The following is a 20024-nucleotide window of genomic DNA, read 5'->3' as shown; positions in this document are numbered from 1 at the left end:
AGAAGATATAAATAGCTTCACCAGATCTAGAATTTCCCAATAAAGAAAAGCCCAGGGCCTGATGGATTCATTGCTGAGTTCTACTAGACTTTTAAAGAAACACTAATGCCAATGTTCCTCAAAGTATTCCCAAAAGTTCAAAGGAAAGGAATGCTACCAAACTAATTCCAAACCCAGTTAAGGACACAACAACAACAACAAAAAATTGCAGTCCAATTTCCTTGTTGAACATAGATGGAAAAATGCTCAATAAAAAACTAAATTCAACAATACACTAAAAAGATCATGCTCGAGATGGTTTCATTCCAGGAATGCCAGGATGATTTAACATGCATAAATCAATAAACATAGTATAACACACAAACAGAATCAAGGACAAAAACCACATGATCTTCTCAACAGATGCAGAGAAAACCTTTGACAAATTTGACATCTTTTCATGATAAAAGCTCTCAAGAAACTAGGAATAGAAGGAATGTTCCCCAGCCCATTAAAGGATATATGTGTTAAGTCTATAGCCACCCAATACACTAAATGGGGAAAAACTGAAATCATTTCCTGTAAAGTCAAGATCAAAATGAGGGCATCCACTTTCCCCACTCCTATTCAATGTAATACTGGAATTAGTAGCCATAGCAATAAGGTAAGAGAAAGAAAGAAAAAGGATGAAAATAAGGAAGAAGCCAAATTTTCCCTATTTACAGATGCTATCTTATACATAAAGAACCCTGAAAATGCCACCCCAAAACCTTGTAGACCTCAAACACTTTCAGCCAAGTAGCAAATATATAAGAGCAAGAATTGACAAATGGGATTGCATCAAACTAAAAAGCCTCTATACAGCAAAGGAAATTGTTATTAGAATGAAGAGACAGCCTGTAGAATGAGACAAAATCTTTGCCAGCTAAGTCATATGACAAGGGAACAATAACCAAAATATTTAAAGAACTAAGAAGAAACTAAGCCCTAAATGAACCAATAATCCAATTAATAATTGAATTGAACCTGGGAGCCAGTGGCTCACACCTGTAATCCTAACTACTCAGGAGGCAGAGATCAGGAGGATCAAGGTTCCAAGCCAGCCCAGGCAAATAGTCCTAAAGACCTTATTTAAAAAAACAAAAAACAAAAAAACACTGAACACAAAACAGGGATAGTGGAGTGGTTCAAGTGGTATAGCCCCTGCTTAGCATGCATGAGGCCCTTAGTTCCAACCCCAGTACTTAAAAAAAAGAAAATTGAACAATTCTCAAGAAATACAAATCACCAATAAATACATGAAGAAATGTTCAACATTCCTGGCCATATAAGAAATGCAAATCAAAACACCATTGAGAGTTCATGTTGCCCCAGTCAGAATAGCTATCATCAAGGACACAAACAACAGCCAGGTACTGATGGTTTACTCCTGTAATCCTGGGTATTCAGGAGGCTGAAATCAGAAGGATTGTTGTTCAAGCCAGCACAGGCGAAAAGTTTGCAAGACACTATCTCAACCACTAGCTGGGTTCTGTGGCTCATGCCTGTCATCCCAAGCTACTCAGGAAGCTGAGATTGGGAGGACTGTGGTTCCAGGCCATCCTGGGCAAAAAGTTCACAAAGACCCCATCTCTATGGAAAAAAGCTGGGCTTGGTAGTGTGTTCTTGTCATCCTAACTATAGCAGAAAACATAAAACAGGCCAGCCTGGGCAAAAAGTAAGACCCTATCTCAAAAAGTACTCATACAAAGAGGAGCTGGAGGTATAGCTCAAGTAGTACAGCATCTGCCTAGCAAGCACAAAGTCATGAATTCAAACCCCCAGTACTACCAAAAAGTGAATAAAAAACATTAACCACAACAAATGCTGGTGAGGTTGTGGGAGAAAAGGAACCATTACACATTTCTTGGGAATGTAAATTAGTGCAGCCACTGTGGAAGTCAGTATGGTACTTCCTCAAATAACTAAAAAGGAAACTACTGTATATCTGGTGATATCACTCTTGAACATATATTCAAAGGAATGTAAGTTGGGATACAATAGAGACACTTGCACACCTATGTTTCTTGCAGCACTAATCACAATAGCCAAACTATGGAATCAACCTAGGTGCCCTTCAACAGATGAATGGATGTAGAAACTGTGGTGTATGTGCACATTGGAGTATTATTCAGCCATAAGGAAGACCGAAATTATGTAGCTTGTAGGAAAATGAGTGGAACTGGAGATCATCATGTTAAGTGAAATAAGTCAGGATCAGAAAGACAAATATCACATGTTTTATCTCACATGTGTTATCTAGACCATATATCTATAGATACAGATATAGATATGCATATACATATGTACACATATATACACACATAAACACAGCATGAATATAACCATTGGGATTGTTTGGGAGGGGAAAAAGGAAAGTGATGGAGGGTGACTATTGTGAAAGTATATTATGTCTGTGTATGAAGACAGCATAATGAAATCCACTATCTTTTAAAATGGGAGGAATGGGGAAAAGAAGGAGCAATAGCTGGGGCTAAAGTGATCAAAGTACAATATATGCATTATGGAAAATATGGTGAAACCTCTGTGTACAATTAATACACACTAATAAAAACTTAAGAGTGACCCTGAATACATACATATAATGTAGGGTTTTCTAAGCTTCAAAGTGGAAATATGGGAAACTTGATCAAATCATGGTGAGGCGGAAACCAAGGGTAGAAAAACAACTAAGAAAAAGCATAGTTAATAAAAACAAAGAAAGATAAGCCCAAATATATCAACAATGTGCATATAAACACCTAAGTTCAAGGTTTATTTTTTGTTGTTGATACAGTCTTGCTCTGTAGCCCAGGCTGGCCTCAAACTTGCAGTCCTCCTGCCTCAGCCTCCTGCATGCTAGGATTACACACCTGGCAGTTTTATGCAGTTTGAAAGAGACATAATCATGCAGAAAGCAAAATGTAGGAAAAGATAGCAAAGATAATTTATATATCAGTTAACTAGCCATATAAATTCATTTCACCCTGCAGGATTATTAATTAATCACTTAATTAATTTTGTAATGCTGGGGCTCAAGCCCAGGGCCTCACACATGCTAAGCAAGCACTCATTTCATTCTGAATTAGAATTTGTTAGGAGAGATTGGAACTTGGATCAGTGTTCATGAGGAGTACAGCTTGCATTAGCAGCATGAGATGCGTAGAGTGCCAGAGACAAGGAATGATCGTGCCGTGACCATTTCGTGGCAGAACAGCAAGGGGTGGTTTTCCCTAGAAATGCCTGGGGCCGGTGTGCTGGAGTTTGCTTTGGTGTTCTGCCACTTTCTCCCATTGTTTCTTTTTCTTTCCTCTTAGTGTGTTCCTTTCCCTTCAGAAACACCCCATCAAATACTGCCATTCAGCTCCCCAAGCATAGTGGCTTTGTCTCACCTCATTTTGGGAAAACAGTGTTGTTACATGAATATTCATTTAATGAGTACTGTATTAGGACATGATAACAGATGTGTAAGAAGGAAGCACTCTCTTCCCAAACAGCTCCTGAGTTGCTGCTCCAATTCCAGGAGCGAGTCACTTCTTCTCCCCAGACCTCTTCTTCCTCTTCAGTGAGATGGGGCAGTTGAACTGGAGTCTAGTATCGAGCTGGAAAGGACCTAAGCTGTTATCCAGTTCAGTCTCCTTGTTTAACAGGTTTCAGTGAGGACATAAGATTTAGGGTGGCTTCTGGCTATGACATCTCAAATGTCTAAATCTTGGAGCTTCTGGCTGAGTCGGTCCTTAAGGGGTAAAAGGAGTTAACACTCCTCTCTGTGCTCTGCCTATCTGTAGGAATGGCACTAAGAGGGCAGTGTTGAAAGCACAGTACTCTGTCCAAGGGGACAGGAAGGAAGTGATTTTTATGTTGTGAGTTTGGGTACAATGGAGACTATAAGTTCAGGGAAATCAAAGCTCCCAGTGCTTTGGAAGCTCCTTACTGACAGCTCTGCTGATTCCTAGGGTTGACTTCAAACTTCTTTAGGTGAGAAGGTTAATCCTGGTAGCAGGAGAGACCAAAGAGGTGTTTGTGTCTCCAGTCCTCTCTCCAGTCAGTTCTTGAACCATTCAACACCCCACTACCACCTCAGGCCACCTAATAGCTAATCACTTCTAATAGATTGACTTCTCTAGTCTGTCCTTGACTTCCTGAACTGCTGCTGTTTGACTCTGACTCCTGTTCATAAAGATTTCTCCACACAATTGTTTGACCCCTCATTCTTACCCAGAGAATTTTGCTGCTCTAAACTTAACCACATTTCCACTGTGCACCATCCCTGCTCCACCATGTCCTTACTTCCATATTATTCTTTTAGGTTTCATGGCCCATCACAGCCACAGCCATTCCCTTGCCTCTTCCCTTCACCAAATTTGTTCAACCCTCTTGATTTCTCTCCTACCTCACTAGCTGCCCTATCTCAGTATACTTTTCAGGAACCATATTCTCTGCCTGATTTCATTTCTTTCCCTTCCCCCCTTCCTTCTGTTTCTCCCTCTCTCTCTCACTCCCTCCTTCCTCCTTCGCTTTCTTTACTCTCTCCCTCCTCCCTCCCTCCTTCCCTTCCTTTTTTCCTTTTTTTGTTTTGGTGGTTCTGTGTTTTGAACTCAGGGCCTTGCACTCACTGGGCAGGCACTCTACCACTTGAGCCTCCCCACCAGCCCTTTTTGCTTTAGTTTTTTTTTTTTTTTTAATAGAGTCTTGCATTGATGATTAGGCCAGCCTGGATGTGATCCTCATATTTATGCTTCCTGGGTAGCTGGGATAACAGAAGCACACCATCACACCCAGCTTTTATTGGTTGATGGGGTCTTATTAACTTTCTGCCTGGGTTGGCCTGGAACCATGTTCCTCCTGATGTCCACCTCCTGAGTCGGTAAGATTACAGGCATGAGCCACTGCCCCCTGCTGCCTCTCTGCCTATACTACAACAAACCCCTGGGATTAGTTTGGAGGTTTCAGTCTATGTTCACTGACCTCATAGTTTGGTTCATTGAGTTTTCTGAGTGGTCATACTGTAGGCCTTCCCACTTCATGAGAAGTGAAGGTTCAAGCATCCCACTTATTTCTGGGGAGAGAAGGATATGGAACTCTCAACAAAACCCTTTCCAAAGAAATCACATCTATCCCACAACCCTTTCTGTACCCTTAGAACTTATCTTTGATTTGAGCAGTCAGTTTTTAGGGTTTTTTTTTTTTTTTTTTGGTGGGACTGGGGTTTTAACTCAGGGCTTTGTGTTTGCAAAGCAGGCACTTTACTGCTTCAGTCACACCTCCAGTCCATTTTGCTCTGGTTATTTTGGAACTGGAGTCTAACAAACTATTTATTTGGGCTGGCCTTGAACCCATGATCTTTTCTACTATCTCAACCACCCAAGTAGCTAGAATTATAGGCATGGACAGGCTGAGCAGCCAGTTTTAGCAGTTTTTTTTTTTTTTTGCAAGTTCTGCTAGGTGACTTGTTTCACAATTCCCTTTGGCATCTGATATTTATTGTCTTTCCTTGACCAAATATTTCGATATTCTTAAGAATTTAGGCTGGGCATGGTGGTGCATGTCTATAATCTTAGTTACTTGAGAGGTAGAGATAGGTAGGATCATGGCTCAAGGCCAGTCCAGGCAAAGAGTTACCAAGACCTTATCTCAATAGGCCAGGTGTGGTGGCACACTTCTGTTAACCTAGCTATGCAAGAGGCAATAGGTAGGAGGATCGCCAAACTCAAGACCCTACCCAAAAAATTAGCCAAAGGAAAAAAGGGCTGGGGCATGACTCAAGTGCCTGCCTAGCAAGCTCAAGATCCTGAGTTCAAATCTTAGTATTTTAAAAAAAAACTTAGAATTTACCTTGGGTCAAGGCTCATTGGAGCAATTTCCTCTTTTCCTCTGTCTTCCCGTCAATCTGCCGTTCAGCTGTTCCAGAAATACTTTATTCAGCTGAATGAAAATAGCACCAATTATATCATTTATGTGAACTGCTTACCACTTATTCCAAATCATGATGATTCAATAACAGTTTTTTTGTGTGTGTATCCGTATCCTTACTTAAGTGTTTGGTAATCTATTTTGTAAGCTTACAGACACTGAATGCATTCTGTCTCTGAAGTCTGTTACTTTTCTAGTAGAAATGCCCACTCCCAACTAAAAAATGTTACAAGGGCCATCAAATGAAGTCCTGAACTATGGAAAATAGTTTCTATTTGTACTTAATACTTAGCCTGTGGTCTTATTTCTTTGGATATAAACTTAGTTGTGCTTTGAGCTCTTGTGTTAAAACCTGCATATTAGGTACACAAATCTTAATTTGACATGACCAAGAAACCCCCAGTGCTAAATGTGATTACTCCATCTTCCTGGGTGCCTTCAAAGATTTTGTTAATAGCTTTCCTTTCTGAATAGATTATCTGGCAGCCGCTGTCATACTGAAGCACTCACCATTGACATCTCTTTTTCTGGAGGTTTTGTGACAAGAGGAGCAGAGGTTTTTGTTATGGATGCAAAGCTTTGCTGTTATAAGCACACTGATTGACTCTCATCAGGGAACAGGCTGGGATTGTCTTGAAGGATTAGGGCAATTGTGATCACGGTGGAAAAAAAGAGGCCCAAGATACTATTTTGGCTGTATTGATCTTAAGTTCAAGATAAAAACCTGAGTTCATAAAATGTTGGAGATTGAAATCAACCTTAAAGCCTACCTAGTGCAGTATGGTTATTTTGCAGGTGAAGACACTCAGTTCAGAGAGAAGAAGTTTTTCTCTCGCTGCACATTTGAGATACAAGGAGTGAAAACTGACGACATTCCATCTGGACGTGGAAAGGGTTGGGTGCCAAAGTACTGGTTAAAATTGTTAATGGCTTGCTGTGCAATCTTGAAGGAGCGTTCGAAACTTTGCATTTATGTTTCTTACCTGTAAGAAAAATCTAGATAAATATTGTAATTATCATTGAATGCTTGTTTTTATTAAGCATTCAGTTGTACATAGGGTAGTGTTGTCCTTTTACAGTAAGAGCAATAATATCATAATACCATTAACGTATATTTTTAAATATTTATCCTTTTTTTCAGCAGTACTAGGAATGGAACTTAGGGCCTTGTACTTGCTTGGTAAGTGTTCTACCACTTGAGCCAAATCACCAGCCCTTTTTGCTTTAGTTTGTTTTTCAAATAGTTACACTTTTGCTGGGTCTTGCATTGCAATCTTTCTACTTCTGCCTTCCGAGTAGCTGGGTTATAGGCATGTGCCACCATGTTTAGTCCTAAAATATTTATCTAAACAATACATTTTCGTGGTTCATTGTTCATAAAGCAGAAACGAGTTTATAGTATGAAGTTTCCCTGCTATCACCATTTTCTAGCCCTTGAATTCCCATCCTTGGTAGCAGCCAATTTCAGTTCTTAGTGAATCTTTCTAGAGCTATTTTATGTCTTGGATTTAAATACTGTGTTCAAGCTTTTCTTTCCAAATGATTATTCCATAGATTGTTCCTTTGAATCAGAGGCTTAGGATCTGAGACAAGAAAAATAGATACGAACATTTATCTGCGTACTAAAAATATGGCACAGAGAGTTCAGAGACCGTAACTTGGAATGCTCTTCAGAGGAGGGTGGACATGAGAGTGCTTGAAGTCTTTGGACAGCTGTAGCTGTCACTACAGTATACCATCTTTCCTAGGGTGCCTGCTTCCTGAGCACAGAGGCCTGGCAAACCACAGAGGACTCCCTACAGACGGGGCCTGGTTATAAACCCTTCATCTAGGTCATCTTTACAAATTCCAAAGCCAAGCATGACAAGACTGGCTTTAAAACAATAACTATTTGTTGGATGAGTAAGTATATTAAGTACGTTCCTCTTAGAATTTTGGGATCTTAGGGTAGGAAGAATCCTTCAAGACCCTCTAATCTAACCACTTGAGTGATTGTGATTGATCCAGCTCTCACATCTGCTATCAGAACTGTTGAACTTGGTCACCAAATGCCATTTTTATATGGAACTGTGTGCTTTGTGGTAAGTGCTATGTTTTAAGGTGGATGTAAGTGAAAAGGACCATTTCTAGTATAGCTGTGACCAAATACCTGACAGAAACCACTTAAAGGAGGGAGGATTTATTTTGCTCACAGTTCAGAGGCTTCAGTCTATGGTTGTTAGGCCCCATTAGTTAGACAGAACATCACAGTGACAGGAGCATGTAGTGGAGGAGGCTCTTACCTCATGGTGAACAGAAAGCACAGAAGGGATTACAAGAGGGGGCCAGGACAAGATAGAACCCCAAGGACATGCCCAGTGACCTACTTCCTCCATCTAGGTTCCACTTCCTACTCTTCAGTACCTCCCAACAATGTCATATTATGAATCTATCAAGGGATTTATCTGTTGATTAGGTCAGACTCCTCAGAATCCAGTCAGTTCCCCAAAATCAATTGCTGGTGACAAAGCCCCTAATACATGAGGCTATTGGGGATGTTTCATATTCAAAACATAAATGAATCATATTTGTTAGGAATGGGAGAAGTGAAAGAACTTTAGACAGGGGATATACATGGTATTGTCTTCATAGCCTTATAGTGAAGAAACTATAGTTCAAGAGTATATCATTAGAGCTATGAATAGAAGCTCTATTCTATATAGGGTCATGGATCCAGCTTAGTATGGAAACTTTTCTAACTTTTCTAAAGGAGAAAAAAAGGTCTTTTTCTGTCTGCTAATTAAACACAGACCATAATATCATAACTGCCAAGCAAATTATCGATGGTTTTTGCTGGCATTGGGAAGGGGTGCAGTGGTACAGCTCTAGATGTCACTTTTCTGTTCCTACACGTTTCTACCCTCACCTTGGTACTAAGAAAATGGACACTAAAATGTGATTGAAAATTAAGGCCAAAATTAATAAAAACAATGAAACAGACAACTTTGTAGAGGCATTTAAGCTATGAATTGAGTTTTGATTTCCCTTTAAGGCAAAATTGGAATGGTATGAGAATGTGTTGTTCTCATTGGCTATGACAAAGATATCTTTTTTCTGTTTTTCTACTGTCCTGTAGCTCCTCTGTGTTCACTATCTTGTTTTAGTCAAAGCAGTAGGAATTTGATGGGTAAGTGGTTCTGGTAACCACTTATGCTTCTGTTCCTCAAGCATGTCACCTGTCAGAGAATAGCTAAAGTTGAAAGGTGTCCCCAAGCAGCAGGCAGTTGTGCCTACATCCTTACTTTAGCCCTCAGGTCTCTCGGTTAAGTCCTGCTGGCGGTGGCCCTTCCTGAAACTTCTGTCACCTACTCATGTTTGGGTTCCAAGTCTCAGGTTTCATTCCTGAGGCCCTTTTTATGCCCTTCTTCTGAGAAAGGATGAAGTCTGGGTTGAGTGACACGGAGGTCATCTCAACTTTGTTTCTACTTTCACTTCTGTGGGAGGTGCTTATCCTCCATCTGGGCCTGGTTTGGGGTTTTAGTATTGACTAGGTGCCACAGTGTCAATGTCACTTCAGTAGTTCTACTTTAGCAGTTCTGGAAGCCCATGTACCTTTCTTAAGGGTACAAATTACTAGGCAGCATTTGTCATTAGCATTTCTCTCCTCTGCCAGTCAAAAATCACTTCTTTTTCTCTATGGATGATGCAGTTTACATTAAAGACTCAGACCTCCCACTTTCAAATCATACTACAATGATAAAAAAGCCAAGTGGCCCACTCTGGGTCGCTTTAGACAGTCAGAAATGGGATGTTTAGGTTTCCCTGGACAGACTACCTCCCCCCACTCTCTCTCATTAACACCCGTCACTCCCCTTCAGCCCCTGTCACTCTCTCAGTCTATGTTCTTGTCGAGGCAGGTGACAATACAGAATTACAGTGTCCAAAGACTTATTGAAAGAACATCTATGAAGGATGAAAAGGAGAAGGTGCAGGAACAGTCAGGAAGAACTTTCAGGCCATGTTGGACACCTTGAAAAGAAAGCAGGAAGGATGAGGGTTGGGCAGGAAGAACTCTGGCCTGCAATCCTGAGAAAATTTTGGTGGGACTGATGGGGAACCCTAGAGCAAAGGTTGGCAGCCCAGAAGAGGCCTCCCATTCCTAGATGTGAAAGGACTGTCTAGCAGCTTTACCTAGCTAGCATGGCTACTCCACACTTCACAATCTCTGACCAAAGCTTCACTGAAGGAGAGACCAGGCCTGTAGAGAACACATACCGCATTACCATAGCAAGCATGTGTCACTCATTCCCTTGGCATTCCTCTGAGAGCCTTATAGCTCATTCAGAAAGTTTATAGTAAAGGAGCCAGTACTTGGACATGGTCATAGTGAGGCCAGGATTTAGACTCCAGCTGTGCCATTTAGCTCAGCACAACATTTCTCTAGGGGGCTTCTACAGGCTCTGCCTTTCCTAGCACCAGGAATACAGAGAGATATAAGGCACAGTCTGGACCATAAGGAACTCAGTCTTGTAGAGAGGTGAGCAAGTTGGCAGATAGCTAATTAAAATAGCCTTGTAGCGGAAAACTATACACTTCTGAAGAAAGAGATTGAGGAAGACTATAGAAAGTGGAGAGATCTCCCATGCTCATGGATTGGTAGAATCAACATAGTAAAAATGTCGGTACTCCCAAAAGTAATCTACATGTTTAATGCAATTCCCATCAAAATTCCAATGACATTCATTAAAGAGATTGAAAAATCTACTGTTAAATTCATATGGAAACACAAGAGGCCACGAATAGCCAAGGCAATACTCAGTCAAAAGAACAATGCAGGAGGTATCACAATACCTGACTTCAAACTATATCACAAAGCAATAACAATAAAAACTGCATGGTACTGGCACAAAAACAGACATGAAGACCAGTGGAACAGAATAGAGGATCCAGATATGAAGCCACACAACTATAAGCAACTTATCTTTAACAAAGGAGCTAAAAATATGCGATGGAGAAATAGCAGCCTCTTCAACAAAAACTGCTGGGAAAACTGGTTAGCAGTCTGCAAAAAAACTGAAACTAGATCCATGTATATCACCCTATACCAAGATTAACTCAAAATGGATCAAGGATCTTAATATCAGACCCCAAACTCTTAAGTTGATACAAGAAAGAGTAGGAAATACTCTGGAGTTAGTAGGTATAGGTAAGAACTTTCTCAATGAAACCCCAGCAGTGCAGCAACTAAGAGATAGCATAGATAAATGGGACCTCATAAAACTAAAAAGCTTCTGTTCATCAAAAGAAATGGTCTCTAAACTGAAGAGAACACCCACAGAGTGGGAGAAAATATTTGCCAACTATACATCAGACAAGGGACTGATAACCAGAATATACAGGGAACTTAAAAAACTAAATTCTCCCAAAACTAATGAACCAATAAAGAAATGGGCAAGTGAACTAAACAGAACTTTCTCAAAAGAAGAAATTCAAATGGCCAGAAAACACATGAAAAAAATGCTCATCATCTCTAAAGGAAATGCAAATTAAAACCACGCTAAGATTCCACCTCACCCCTGTTAGAATAGCCATCATCAGCAACACCACCAACAACAGGTGTTGGCGAGGATGTGGAGAAAAAGGAACCCTCTTACACTGTTGGTGGTAATGTAGACTAGTACAACCACTCTGGAAAAAAATTTGGAGGCTACTTAAAAAGCTGGACATCGATCTACCATTTGATCCAGCAATACCACTCTTGGGGATATACCCAAAAGACTGTTACTCCAGAGGCACCTGCACATCCATGTTTATTGCGGCACTATTCACAATAGCCAAGTTATGGAAACAGCCAAGATGCCCCAGCACTGACGAATGGATTAAGAAAATGTGGTATCTATACACAATGGAATTTTATGCAGCCATGAAGAAGAACGAAATGTTATCATTCGCTGGTAAATGGATGGAATTGGAGAACATCATTCTGAGTGAGGTTAGCCTGGCCCAAAAGACCAAAAATCGTATATTCTCCCTCATATGTGGACATTAGATCAAGGGCAAACACAACAAGGGGATTGGACTTTGAGCACATGATAAAAGCGAGAGCACACAAGGGAGGGGTGAGGATAGGTAAGACACCTAAAAAACTAGCTAGCATTTGTTGCCCTTAACGCAGAGAAACTAAAGCAGATACCTTAAAAGCAACTGAGGCCAATAGGAAAAGGGGAACAGGTACTAGAGAAAAGGTTAGATCAAAAAGAATTAACCTAGAAGGTAACACACATGCACAGGAAATCAATGTGAGTCAATGCCCTGTATAGCTATCCTTATCTCAACCAGCAAAAACCCTTGTTCCTTCCTATTATTGCTTATGCTCTCTCTACAACAAAATTAGAAATAAGGGCAAAATAGTTTCTGCTGGGTATTGAGGGGGTGTGGGGGAGAGAGAGGGGGCGGAGTGGGTGGTAAGGGAGGGGGTGGGGGCAGGGGGGAGAAATGAACCAAGCCTTGTATGCACATATGAATAATAAAAGAAAAATGAAAAAAAAATAGAGAAAATAATACTCCCCCCCCCCCAAAAAAAAATAGCCTTGTAGCAAATACAAGGAGAGTAATATGACTAGGACACAAGGCACTAACTGAGGACACTTGGTGTTCTTCCTGTGTGATTTATTATGGCGCAAACACATCCCTGTATCTCTAGTCTCCCATTAAGTAAAAGTGGGCCCCTGAGATCAAGCAAAATCATTTTCAGCACTTGGCACCAAAGCAGGAGGGGCAGCTGCTTAAGATCGGAAAGGGCATACCAACAGTGGGGCTTCCCTCTCTTAGTTCACCCTTGGAGACTGCTCACTGTCTCCTGAAGAGACTTCATGGGAGCCCCCACTGACTCCTGTGAACAATGCAAGGTGCTGACAGGAGACTGTCATCAGGTGCTTCCTGATGTGCTAGCCCTGGCTTCTGGCCTGGGTGTCTCTGCCTTCCTTGTTCTGAGCTGTGTTATGAAAGGAAAGAGCCAGGAAGAGGATACTTCTGTTGCAGAGGAATTCAGACCACTGGCCCATGAGGGTGCCTGAGGGAGTTAGAAAGCAGCTGCTCTGAGTACATTCTGTCCACCGTGGGGGCATGGTGTCTTGAGCCCAGAAATTAGATCCTTCTACTTCCTTCAAAAGGGTTGGCTAACTCACCTAAGGATGGAAAGAAAGTTGCTACTTTAAGATAGGAGTTCTTGTGCCCTGTGGAAGCAGATTTCTGAGGGCAACCTTAAGTGACATTCACTCAATACTTTAGCTTCCCCAGTGGTCAAAAGGTGATCTAGAAACTTCCTGAGTTCCTTTCAGCTTAGCCATCTGATATCCTTCCCTGGTCTTATGCTGCAGGGCACCTAGCCAGTCAGATGACCTTGTTATGGAGTGCTCTATTTGGAGACCTGAGACTAGAGGCTGGGTAAAGTTGGTCAAGTGCTCAGAGGGCACTCCCTGAGCTAGAACCCACCACAAGCTTCTCTGTTAGTAGCAATGCTGGTTCTCTTGTATGTCTGTCCCTTGTGAAATGAGAGCTTGTGTGCAGCCCAGCTTCCAGCTGAGAGCTTCCTGGAGTCTCTGGGTAACCCATCACTTAGCAAAGAGTAAGAGAAGCCTCCTTTCCACTCATCTGTCAAGGAATTGGTTCCCCATGTTTCAGAGGTGTGTTGAAAATCTCTGAGGCTGGACAGCTCCAAGGTAAGAAGTTTGAACTTCCAGAGAGGACTTATAGCAACAGCATTGGGCTGGACTGGTGTCAATGGGTTGATTTCCACAGGATGTGTGGGTGTTTTCCTAATTCTATGCCTGTTTGACTACCTTTTTATTGGATGTCAAGTATTGTGAATTTTACCTTGTCAGGTGCCAATTTTTTTTAATTCCTATAAATAATCTTGATCTTGGTGCAGGGACACAGTGGAGATACTTGAAAACATTTTTAATCTCTTAGGTCTTGCTTTTAATTTTTTTTTTGGTAGGCCCAAAACAAGGCACAATCTAGGGCTAGTTTTTCTCCACTTAATGCCTGGTGAATTATTGGTATTTCTAGTGCTGTGGGAACAGACTGTGTTCAGCTGTGGATATAACCAGTTTCTAGCTCTGTGTGAGTACAAGGCCCTGTTAGCTCTAGTCATTTAAAATGATCCTTTCTTCAGCCTCCAGTAGTTTCCTCACACAAGCTAGTTAGTGTTCCCTTCAAGACAAGAGAGATCTTCTACACGTCTCCAGTGTTTGCTCTCTATGCAGAAATTTCTGAGTCTGTCCTGTGAACTCCAGCATCCTGGTCTTCTTGGACTCTTGGCTCCATCTGCTCAACTCAGGGACATCATCAAGCCCTGCATGGGTACCCATGCCAAAGTATGGAAACTTAAGGCATAGAGCTGGAGCAGTTGAAAGGTTTGATCTTCACAGGAATCACTATCTTTCATGATGGCTAGTTTCTTTAAAATTGCAGTTGCACATATTTTGCATGCTATTAAAATGTTATATTAGGTGGAAGAATTTATTAGTTAGGGTTCTCCAGAGAAACACAACCAGTAGGATATTATGTATATTTCCTATGAGATTTTCTATAAGAGATTTCTTATAAAAAATGAGGTTTCTTCTAAGAACTTGGCTCACATGATTATGGAAGCTGAGAAGTCCCACAGTCTGTTGTCTGCAAGGTGGAGACCCAGCAAAACCAGTGGTGCATATTCCAGTCTGACCCTGAAGTGCTGAAAGCCAAGGGAGCTAATGGTGTAAGTCCCAGTCCAACAGCAGAGAAGAGCAGTATCTCAGCTTAAGCAGTCAGGTAGACAGAGTAATCAACCTTTCTGTACATTTTGGTTTTATTTGGGTGCTCAATGAGTTGGATGATGTCCTTTTACATTTGGGAAGATGTAACACTAAGATGTTCCTGAAATATCTCCAAAGACATATCCAGAAATGTTTAGCCAGACATCTGGGCATCTATGGCCCAGTCAAGTTGACACAAAATTAATCATCACAAGTCTACCAATGTCAACTTGGCATCTACAGGAATCTCTGTAAACCATACTTGATCTCCTAATAAATGTAGTAACAAGGTTTTCCAAACATGATACAGTTATCCTGAATACAATAAAAATGCATTAACCTCCTTCCTAGAAGAGGAGGTAAAATCCTCGATATCCATAGTACTTAAATACTAAGATGTAAAATTAATAATGTTTAAGTACTATGTTACATAGTATTTAACATCTTATGTTGCATGCTAAGAGAATAAAAGAGGGAAGAAAACAAATTATATGCTTTATAGATAATAAATGTAAATAATGCATACATGTATTCATAACAAAATAAGAAACAAAATGACAAAATAGGTCATGACAATTATAGCCTTGTTTTGTAGCTGGTCACATGGTCATAACTGCTGTCCACTACCCATTCTGTATTCCTTCCTTTACATTCAGGAAAGTTGATCATAGTTCTTTACCTGATGGGGTGACCCAAAGTTTCATTCCTGTAGAATCTGGGATAGCAGTGGTTTTCTACTGATCTTAATCACAGGGATGTTGACACTAAAAGATGCCTTAAAGGGATCTTCTATATTCCAGACATGCTCTTCTTTACCTTCTTTGTGGAGCAGTAGTCCAATTTCCCCTGGTAGTCTGGATCAGCCACCCAGCCATCACAATATTTCTTTCTTTGCCTGTTAACTCAGAGGCACTGAAAGTCCAAAGTGGCTGGGTGGCAGTTTAAATTCCAATTCAATGGAATCATTTTTGTGTCTTGATGGAAACATTCCTTGCTCTGGGACAAAGTCTTCTAGGCCGGCAGAGTATACGTCAAAATAAGGAAGAAAAAAATTTTGCTAACTGGTTGCTAGGGGATAGTGTGTGGTGCCATTTCCATATCCACATTTGATTCCTGGACTTGTAAGTTTTTTTTTTTTTTTTTGATGGTGGTGGTACTGGGGTTTGAACTCAGGGCCTCATGCTTACTAAGCAGATACCCTACCACTTGAGCCACTCTACCAGCTGCCCTGACTTGTGAGTTTTGACTATAGAAGAAACAGCACCATATATTGGATGCTACTTCAGTGTATACACAGCCTTCTAGAGAATCTTGCTCCAGCCTTACAGGGTATTGCCACCCAACTGGTGCTGTGACGAGTCTTCAAGAGGCCATTCTCGTGTTCTAGCAAGCCAGCTGCTTCAGGATAGTGGGATGCATGCTAGGACCATTGACTTCCACAAACATGTGCTCACTGCTGCATTTCTTTGCTGTGAAGTTAGGTTCCTTGATCCGAAGCAATGTCATGGATGGTAGTTTTGGCAGAAGCATTGCATACAGGGGTGGCACATACATATGTAAAGTGCCTACTACTGTAAGAACAAAATCCTGCCCTTTCCAGGATAGAAGTAGTGCAGTGCAAATCAATCTGCTACCTGGTCACTTACTGATGACCTCAGAGAATGGTGCCTATCAGGAACTCAGTGTTTGTCTTTGATCCTGGTGGATTGGGCACATAATGGTGGACATATCCAGGTTGGCCTTGGCGAATGGAAGTCTTTGTTGCTGAGCCCATACATAAACTTCATTCAAGCCACCATGGCTGCTTTGTTACTAAGCCTATTGAGCAAAGCCAGGGTGGCTGATGAAAAAGATTGACTGGTAGCTACAGAACAGGTCATCCTGCTCACATGATTATTAAAATCTTCCTGCTGATTCCCATCAAAATCCCAATGACATTCATTAAAGAGATTGAAAAATCTACTGTTAAATTTATATGGAAACACAAGAGGCCACGAATAGCCAAGGCAATACTCAGTCAAAAGAACAATGCAGGAGGTATCACAATACCTGACTTCAAACTATATTACAAAGCAATAACAATAAAAACAGCATGGTACTGGCACAAAAACAGACATGAAGACCAGTGGAACAGAATAGAGGATCCAGATATGAAGCCACACAACTATGAGCAACTTATCTTTGACAAAGGAGCTAAAAATATACGATGGAGAAATAGCAGCCTCTTCAACAAAAACTGCTGGGAAAACTGGTTAGCAGTCTGCAAAAAACTGAAACTAGATCCATGTATATCACCCTATACCAAGATTAACTCAAAATGGATCAAGGATCTTAATATCAGACCCCAAACTCTTAAGTTGATACAAGAAAGAGTAGGAAATACTCTGGAGTTAGTAGGTATAGGTAAGAACTTTCTCAATGAAACCCCAGCAGCACAGCAACTAAGAGATAGCATAGATAAATGGGACCTCATAAAACTAAAAAGCTTCTGTTCATCAAAAGAAATGGTCTCTAAACTGAAGAGAACACCCACAGAGTGGGAGAAAATATTTGCCAATTATACATCAGACAAAGGACTGATAACCAGAATATACAGGGAACTTAAAAAACTAAATTCTCCCAAAACTAATGAACCAATAAAGAAATGGGCAAGTGAACTAAACAGAACTTTCTCAAAACAAGAAATTCAAATGGCCAGAAAACACATGAAAAAATGCTCACCATCTCTAGCAATAAAGGAAATGCAAATTAAAACCACGCTAAGATTCCACCTCACCCCTGTTAGAATAGCCATCATCAGCAACACCGCCAACAACAGGTGTTGGCGAGGATGCGGGGAAAAAGGAACCCTCTTACACTGTTGGTGGGAATGTAAACTAGTACAACCACTCTGGAAAAAAATTTGGAGGCTACTTAAAAAGCTGGACATCGATCTACCATTTGATCCAGTAATACCACTCTTGGGGATATACCCAAAAGACTGTTACTCCAGAGGCACCTGCACATCCATGTTTATTGCGGCACTATTCACAATAGCCAAGTTATGGAAACAGCCAAGATGCCCCAGCACAGACGAATGGATTAAGAAAATGTGGTATCTATACACAATGGAATTCTATGCAGCCATGAAGAAGAACGAAATGTTATCATTCGCTGGTAAATGGATGGAACTGGAGAACATCATTCTGAGTGAGGTTAGCCTGGCCCAAAAGACCAAAAATCGTATGTTCTCCCTCATATGTGGACATTAGATCAAGGGCAAACACAACAAGTGGATTGGACTATGAGCACATCATAAACGCGAGAGCACACAAGGGAGGGGTGAGGATAGGTAAGACACCTAAAAAACTAGCTAGCATTTGTTGCCCTTAATGCAGAGAAACTAAAGCAGATACCTTAAAAGCAACTGAGGCCAATAGGAAAAGGGGAACAGGTACTAGAGAAAAGGTTAGATCAAAAAGAATTAACCTAGAAGGTAACACCCACGCACAGGAAATCAATGTGAGTCAATGCCCTGTATAGCTATCCTTATCTCAACCAGCAAAACCCCTTGTTCCTTCCTATTAATGCTTATACTGTCTCTACAACAAAATTAGAGATAAGGGGAAAATAGTTTCTGCTGGGTATTGAGGGGGGGGAGCGGGAGGGGGTGGAGTGGGTGGTAAGGGAGGGGGTGGGGGCAGGGGGGAGAAATGAACCAAGCCTTGTATGCACATATGAATAATAAAAGAAAAAAAAAAAAGAAAAAAAAAAATCTTCCTGCTGTGGTCACTTTAAGGTGATCATTCACATGGAACACAAGTATCTCCATGTTTTTTGCTGATTCAGAGAAGTCTGCATGTACTTCTCCAAATTTCCTTATCACCAGTTTTCCCATTATGTTCTTCCAAGTCCCTGACTGTCCAGCCAAACCATTGCTACAGCCCATGAGTTAGAATCTTACACATGTCTTTCCATTTTTCCTTCTAAGCACAGTATACATTTGTTTTGGAGCAAAGCCCTGCCTTCCCCCTTGGGTGATGCCATTATTTGAAGTTTTGCCAGTGAGATTTCCCCTTACCCCTCCCTTTCAGGGATGCACCAGAAAGAGGTTCTCATGCTGCAGCTCTTCACTGCTAGGTATTGCTTGCTCATGATGCAGAGCCATCTGTAAACCAGGCCAAGTCTTCTTCTCTGTCACCAATAAGTGTATTAATTACTTTTGCATCATTCTGTAAAAAAGGGAGGAATTATTTATTTATTTTAGCTTATGGTTTCAGAGGGCTCAGTCCATGGGTGTTTGGCCCCAGGGACTTTGGTGGTAGGAGTGTGGCAGAGTTGCTTCTTTACCTCATGGTGAACAGGAAATAGGGAGAGGGAGATAGGAAGGGGCCAGAAGCAAGATACCCCTAAGATTCCATCCCTAGTGATCTACTTCCTTCTACTAGCCCCCCCCAACTAAAGTTTTCAGCCTCTCTCCAAATAGTGCCACCAGCTGGGAACCTAGGTTTTAACACATGAGGCTATGGGGGACACTTCATATTCACACCATAACAATAGGGGACTCCTCAGAAAGTCATAGTGCAGGGTGGGGGAAGAGAACTATAACAGAACTGTCAGTCATGATTTCAGGCCACTTCTTCACACACCTTACTTTTGCCTTTATGTCTTGCTCAAACCAGTTTATATAAAAACCACTTTCATTTGATGATAGACTATGCTGTGCTCACCCAACTTTATGGTTCTGTGGGTCAGATAATGCCCAGTTCATGATGTGTAGTTCAGATTACATGGTAACTTTGTGGTTCATGGTTAAGGGTTCAGTCTCTTCTGTGGCTTCTTAGCAGGCCGAGAGCTATTTCTCAAAATGGGAATAGTTATTGGGTGATGATTGCATGGCCTTGCTCCAAAACCCTTGTGATTCACCCCAGGACCTGCCAAAGTCCCTGTCTTCCACTGATAATATGAAGCACCATTGGATCCAGTGGATCATGTGGATCATGTGGAACTGACAGAGATGCTTGCACAGCAGCTAGGGTCTTTGCAGAGCCATAAAGGTCCCACTCAAAACTAGCAGCTTTTTGTTTCACTTTTAAATGGCCCAGAGTGGGCTGGTGTTATGGCTCAAGTGGTAAGAGCACCTGCCTAGCAAGTGTGAGGTCTTGATTTCAAACCCTAGTACTACCAATAAATGGGCCAGAGTGACACACTCAGATAAGGACTATGTTGCCTCCAAAATCAAGAGTCCTCGTAGGCCTACTAGTGCCTCTTTCTTGGTTGTAGTACAGGCTATGTGCAACCACTTATCCTTTACCTTAGAAGGGATATCTTGGCATG

The sequence above is a fragment of the Castor canadensis genome, chromosome 10, assembly GCF_047511655.1.
Source record: "Castor canadensis chromosome 10, mCasCan1.hap1v2, whole genome shotgun sequence".
NCBI lineage: Eukaryota > Metazoa > Chordata > Mammalia > Rodentia > Castoridae > Castor > Castor canadensis.
This window is presented reverse-complemented; position numbering follows the sequence as displayed.